The sequence below is a fragment of the Bactrocera latifrons genome, unplaced genomic scaffold (genome assembly GCF_001853355.1).
Source record: "Bactrocera latifrons isolate USDA-ARS-PBARC rearing strain unplaced genomic scaffold, ASM185335v1 scaffold_8, whole genome shotgun sequence".
NCBI lineage: Eukaryota > Metazoa > Arthropoda > Insecta > Diptera > Tephritidae > Bactrocera > Bactrocera latifrons.
In genome coordinates, this window is record NW_017537489.1 from 1,997,873 (window position 1) to 2,004,810 (window position 6,938).

Consider the following 6,938-nt stretch of genomic DNA (forward strand, 5'->3'; position numbering starts at 1 on the left):
AATTTCTATAAAACTCTTGAAAATAGAATAAATAATTTTTATTCTAGAATATTGTATACACAAATAATAAATATTTTTAATGTTTAACAAACTTAATTTTTTCCATTTTGATATTTCATAATTTGTCCGAAAAACTCAAAAAAGAAATAAAAAATAAAAAAATGACTATAATAGTTTATAAAAACAATCAATATTTTTAATTTATTTATTTGATTATGAATATATTTATATATTTGTATGTATACAATCCTAACTTTCCTTACGCTATTCTCCACAATTAAATTAATATTCGATTACTCTCTGCTTGCTCATAACATTATAATTTCTGCACGCCACTGCGTATACGCAACCTTAAGTATTCGAAACGTATAGCAACTTGTGCTCATGAAAGAAAACCTTAAGTTTTATGGTATTTTTTTGAGCTATATACACACACGAATTAATAGTAGTAAAATCAATAACTCATTAATACAAAATAAATGTGTAGTTAGATTTATAATTTCTTAAGGCATCACACTAGGCAAGCACGCACCATACACTTATGGTAGTGAGTAGTGTCACAAAACGTAAAAGTTGGTTGGTGATAACGAAAATAAATATTGTAATCAATAAGTCTAATATGGCTGTTGTACTATGTAAATATGTATGTATGTGTTGTATATACCAAGAGTTGCTACACTAAATTGTGACGTAATTTTGCTGTAGCTGAGCTTAGTTGGCTGGAAATGTGAATTTTGTAGAGAAAATATTTAAAAAAAAATATGTGTTATTTACCACTGCTTTTGCATATTGATTCTGAATATAATATATACAAGTTTATATAAAGATTAGTTTTTCTTAGATTCTCAAAATAAGAGATAAAGGCTTGTTTTTTAGAACTCAGGGTACAAAAGGATTACTTCGTTGAGCTAGAAAGTGGGAATTGGTTGTACATGCTAAAGTATAGTAAGAATATTAGTAATACTATTAATAAGCAGTATCTTAAAGGCTACAATATTTTATGAGACGTTTTTTCATGGCAGGAGGACACTCATATCTTTGTCACTACCTTCTCGGGACGAGCGGGTAGTCGATACAACTTTTTTATTTTGTTTGACAGAGCATTGCTTATGTTCATTCATATTAACTTTCATCTTTTGAGGTTTGCTTTCCCCACATATCCTCTTCAAATTTTAATATCATCTCCTTCAGACGAGTAGAGTTTTGGAGTGTTTACTAATCTTGCAACATATGCCAACAAAGTATTTGACTTGCTTCACCCTTCACCCTTAGACGCGTTCGTCTATTGCCACACGGGCATATTTGATAGCATATAAGCAGATTTGCATTTGAAACTGATAATATTTGTTTATGGAAATAGGGATGAAACCTCATATTTTATTTCTCAATGAAAGAAGAATTTTTATAATTTTGAAATTGGAACAGAACAACTGCGGAACAGAAAATCTATACGAATTCCACGAAATGTGGCGAAAAGAGTGATTTTTGGAGCTGATGTCTACGAAAAATTTATTATTAGAAAATATTTTTTAAACTAACTTATGCTAATATATTAGGTCTAGCAAAAGAAACTCAATAGATGGCTTTAGTAATAGTAATAGTAGTAATTTAGTAATAGTAAGTGCGATCGGGTTACGCTACATGGTGTTAGAAAGTTAAGATTTCTTATTAACAAAAATCTCAGACATTTTCGTGATTGTATTGCTGGGCACACATCAAAGACGGACACTAGTTAAGAGAAAATACACCATATTTTACAATTTTTTTTTTCAAGAAGGGCTACAATTTCTCATTGTGAAGCTAAAATAGTCAAACGCCGTAATTTTAATTTCAATGATACCTTTCTGAAAGTGTTATGTCAAAGAAACAAGATAGTATGAAAGTCCAATTGTCGAAAATATAGATAAAGCAGTGGAAATAGTCGAGTCCGACCGTCATGTATAAGACTATTTCTATATACCAAACGCTGCCAAATAACAATAAAATCTATACATTTCTGAAGCGGACAGTTATTGATAATGAAAAGTGGATCACTTACGGCAACCTCAAATAAAAATAATCACTGTCGAATCGCGATGAGCCGATGCAAAGATGTCCAAGCCAGGATTGATGATAAAAAAGGTTTTGCTACATGTTTGGTGTGATTAGTAGGCAATTATCAACAACAACCCGCTCTCCTAAACTCTTAATTCGGAGCTGTTCTATCGACAATTCGACTGGAACGGAAACGGCCAGCTTTGGTCAATAGAAAAGGAATAGTGATTCATCATTACAATGCTAGTCACACACATCGATAAAGACTCGTCAAAACCACCGGGAACTTAGTTTCAACGATTTCGTTCTTAAGTGTGGTTTTATGAAATTACTTCTAAAATGACAACAAATTACCGAACAAAACGGTGAAGATTGAACCAAAATCTGGATCTCTTTAATTATCCTAAATTAAACCTTAAATTTAATGCAAAATAATGGAGTTTCTAACTAGACCTTTAGCATGTTTGTTGAAAATAGAATATCAATAAACACTATGAACAAATGTGCGTGATGGAGTTCGTGACGGCTATTGTTTTCAACAGGACATGGTGCGCTGTCCTGTCACATTGCTTGTCAAACTATTCAGGTTGGCTAATTATCAGGCTGCTATAGTTCGTCTTAAACAAAGAATAGGCTTTAAAAATTCAAACACAACGCTTTATAAAAGTTAAATACAAATATACAAATTTTAAAGTATGCGTGGGTTGATAGTCGATTAATTGATTGATTAACTAGTAGGTCAAAGAAATATTACAATGCCAGTCAATCAAAATAAATGTTATTGCGTAAATGAATCCATTCATTTCGTTTTAAGTAATTATTTGTTAAAATTACAATTGATAATAAAAACTTTCCCTATTTGTATTTGGCTTGCAACTATAAGTTCTGAAGAAAATGTTGGTAAACTGTGTGTCGATAATAAATTGCCTGAATTATTCCGTTCAAGCTCAATTGAAAATGTTTGCAAATCATCAGCCACCTACCCACCTATAAATAGCCTGAATTGAAGAATACAACCCAAATATTTTAAATTTATTAGAGTTGTGATAAATTTCCTGCTCAGACTACCGAAATCGGACACAATTGGTTCATAAATTCATCCTATTTCAAGTGCGCTGCTTTCCATCTTATTGTTTTACATATTTCTCAAAACATTGAATAATTTTACTCTTCTCTACTTACTATTTCGTTAAGGATTAACAATTTTGTTTGTAGATAGCAAACTTAGGTCAAACCTGAATTACATTGTTAAATGATGAGGCTTACCAAGTACACTCGTGGCCACGCAAAGCTTACCACTCAAAATTTTCAAGTGTTGTACATATTCAACAACATTTTATAGCATTATGAATTAAAATAATTTTAGACAGGTAATGTTGTGGAGAGGAGTAAAAACAATTTTCGGAGTTTAAGGTTCTCCGAAGTTAATAAGAATCGCCTAAGTATTAAATGGTTTCAGCAGAGAGGTGAATCAAACCCTACAGCACTTTAAACCAATCCTTTATTTGGACGATTTTTGGTGCCCAACCACTTTACAAAAGTCGCTTCACTAATCGGACATCTAGATGTTCGAGAAATTGATACATAAATGAGCTGACTGGATGGACACTAGATGCAATAATATTTGCGAATCCGTAAATCCAAAATTTTAACTATAACAAATATTTTTTTTTATATCATTTGAAAAAATCAACAATAAGTAAGTATGTAGTATGTGAAAAGTGAGGTATTTGAGCGACGAATTTCACAATTTTTGTACATTTTCGAATTATTGTTGAAAATTTTAATATTAGGCATATGAAGGCCACAGAACCAATGTTACCCATTTTCCGCAACACGAAATACTATTATCAGAAAAATATTCTCTCCGCATTGAAATAATATTTCAGAGCTTTTACTAAAATTTTTGGCAAAAAGTCAGTCATACCCAATGAGGACCATAAAGTCAATATGTGGAGTTTAAAAATTTATGACGCGATTTGAAAAATGTGTATGAGTATAAGTTGAAAAGATCGAGTTTAAAATTGTTATACTTATATTTATCCTGAGATCGGCATTACCATGCCCATTTTTCAATACTTAACTTCCTTTGCAAATATAAATAAATTTAAAGAGTCTGGGATAATGACGTATTTCTTACGCGAGTTATTGTACTCTTAGCAGTTTTCAACAAAACTGTCATATGAGGAGTGGGCGCGATTATCTTACGATTTCACCCGTTTTAAAAATACAATATCAAAAGAAATCTTTCAAGGCAATTTAGTGGATATGGCTACTTATAAGATATTTACAAAAACTAGGTATCAAATATTGGTTATCAACAATTAATCACAGCACTAATTTGCCAACATACTGGTATATGTGACATTGCTACTCTTAAGAGCTAAAGTGTGAAATTTGTTTAAAATTTTTTATGCGAACATTTCTCCGATGCAAAAGTGTCTAATTTTATATATTTACATATACACATGGATACATACATATATGCATTTATACACTTATACATACATATCTATAAATTACTTAAATTTTGGCAGCAGTTTGTCCACAATAACAACAACGTGACAAGAAGCGGGCAACAAGTGTAAAGAGTCAAAGTAATTTTTAGCTTCTCTCCAATGTTGTTGTTATCTTTGTGATTGCTGCTGCCGCCGTTGCTGGCAATGCAATGTTCCTTAGACTCCTTCGAGCCAAACTGTCGAATAGTCGCCATTACTTCGTGACAAATGTACACACATATACACATACAATCAAACACACACATACACAAACATATATGCATGCAAACAACAGTTGTGTATGTATGCAAACAACAGTTGATAAGATTGCATTTGGCTGGCGCATTCAGTATGTGAACTTTTGTGAATGCAAAGAGGTGTGTTGCGGTCAGCGCACTGCATCACCGAACCGTTTAATTATATACGACCGTTTTTTTGCCATCAATCATTTATAAATAAAATACGAAATGAACTGCGTGCTGCGCTTAATTAACGGTCACTGTGATTACGCAGCGTCACGACAATTCTTCGAGCAGTTCTTCCAACGCCTCGACTGAGAACACATTGCTGAAGTGCTGTACACACTTGGACTAAGTGCGTCTGTCAGCAGTACCGACTATTGTGTACAAATATAGATTTGAAAGGAATTTCCTGCAGGGAAGCGACGGAGAACACACTGCATACAAAAACTACGTGACACGACATTTGCTCGGTTTATTTTTTCTTTAATGGAAAAATTCGGAATACCAGAGTGAAATAGTCGATGCTGTGCAAAGTTTTCAAAATTTAATATAAATATATACGTAAGTGTGTTAAGGTGTGAGTGTGTGAGTGTGAGTGCTTTTCAAGGTGCATACATTCAAATAAATCGTGACCACATTAATGGTGACGCGGCGGTGACAGCTAAACGAGAAATAGCGTGCTGAGGGCGCTCATATATGAATTGACGAAGACAAATTTCCAAAAAAAAAAAAAAAAAAAAAAAAAAAAAAAAAAATAAAAAAAAAAAAAAAAAAAAAAATTAAGAAAAAAAATTTAAATAATAAAAAAAGTTAAGAACGAAAAAAAATCATATACGCGTAAAAAAATTTAATTAAAAAAAAAATTTTAAATGTTTTTAAACAAAAAAAATAAAAATTCTTAAAGGGGTAATATTGGAATAAAGAATAAAAATTTTAAATAAAAAAAGAAAAAAGTCATCTACGAGTAAAGAATAAAAAAAAATGTAAATAGTTTTCAGCTCAAAACAATTAAAAAACTAAAAGAAGTAATAATTCATTCTAGAAGGATAAAAAATTTAAAAAAGAAAATTTAAAAAAATTAAAAACGAGCAAAAAGTCATATACGATTAAAAAAAATTTAATTAAAAAAATGTTTAATTAATTTTATGCACAAAAAAATTAAAAATTCTAAAATGAGTGATACTACAATAAACGATTAAAATTTTAAAATTAAAAAAAATTACAATACAAAATTTTAATCCTAAAAAAATTATATATTAAAATCGAAAAAAGAATAAAGAATAAAAAAATTAAAAATACAAATAACTAAAAAAAGTCACCTTAGCCGAACCAAACCACCAGCCCCAGCACTGCTGCCCAGCGTCATTCGTTCGAAATCGAAATGGAAAAACGACAAATCGTGGAGATTCAATGATTTTCTCGTTGATCACCATGAATGTTGTCGCGACTGCGAGTGGCGATCGCTGGTCGATCAGTCAGCAGATTCATAACGCAACGAACGACGAACGGACGCACGTTGGCATGTTCGCAACGCACCGTTCAGTAGTAGAGTAATAGAAAAAAATTTAAAAATGATTAATTTCGAATAAATTTGTGCAGTGAATGTCCACAAGAAAAGTAGGTCCACATATAATTTTCCAAGCAATTGCCAAAAAAAAATTGATACGGCAACGCTAGCTACACAAAAAAATTGACCAAAGTGCGTGTGAACTAGCGACGCGATTTGAAACCAAACAAAGCTCGGCGCTTTTGATTTAGAGAGCAACAACTAGAGAGTTAAACAAGCTGTACGCCGGCACAATTCAGATATAAAACAAGCGGCAAAGCGCAGCGGAAACCAACAATTGAGCTGATAGCGGACTAGTAAATGACTATAACAGCTGGCGTTGTGAGCGCGAGCTGTCCGGCTCCAGTTAATATGAGTGTTTGATTGAAGCTGTGGCATAGCTTTGTTTAGCGGAAAGCATCCAGCAGCCAATTAGTTGGCGTTTATACGCCGAGTGTGAGCTAAACAAGTGAACTAAGTGCGCGCGGTGACTGAATTTTTATGGAAGAATATAATTAAAAATAAAATACTTAAATAGTATTAAAAATTAAACTGATATGTGTACTACAATAAGAGAAAAAAAAAAATAAAAATAAACTATTAATTGGTTATTGAATA

At 31.8% G+C, this 6,938-nt stretch overlaps 1 protein-coding gene across 4 annotated transcripts in view; it reads left to right on the plus strand.

Annotated features, from left to right (window-relative positions):
• Positions 1 to 5,080: 5,080 nt before the first annotated feature.
• The window catches only part of LOC108976739, a 53,382-nt gene continuing 51,524 nt past the window's right edge, over positions 5,081 to 6,938 (plus strand). For 2 of the 4 annotated variants that reach the window (XM_018946002.1, XM_018946005.1), the window contains exon 1: positions 6,263 to 6,391. The gene's annotated coding sequence lies outside the window, so the exon portion shown is untranslated. Of the gene's footprint in view, positions 5,336 to 6,262; positions 6,392 to 6,938 lie in introns of those variants that run through there. The other 2 variants (XM_018946003.1, XM_018946004.1) reach the window with 2 other exon arrangements.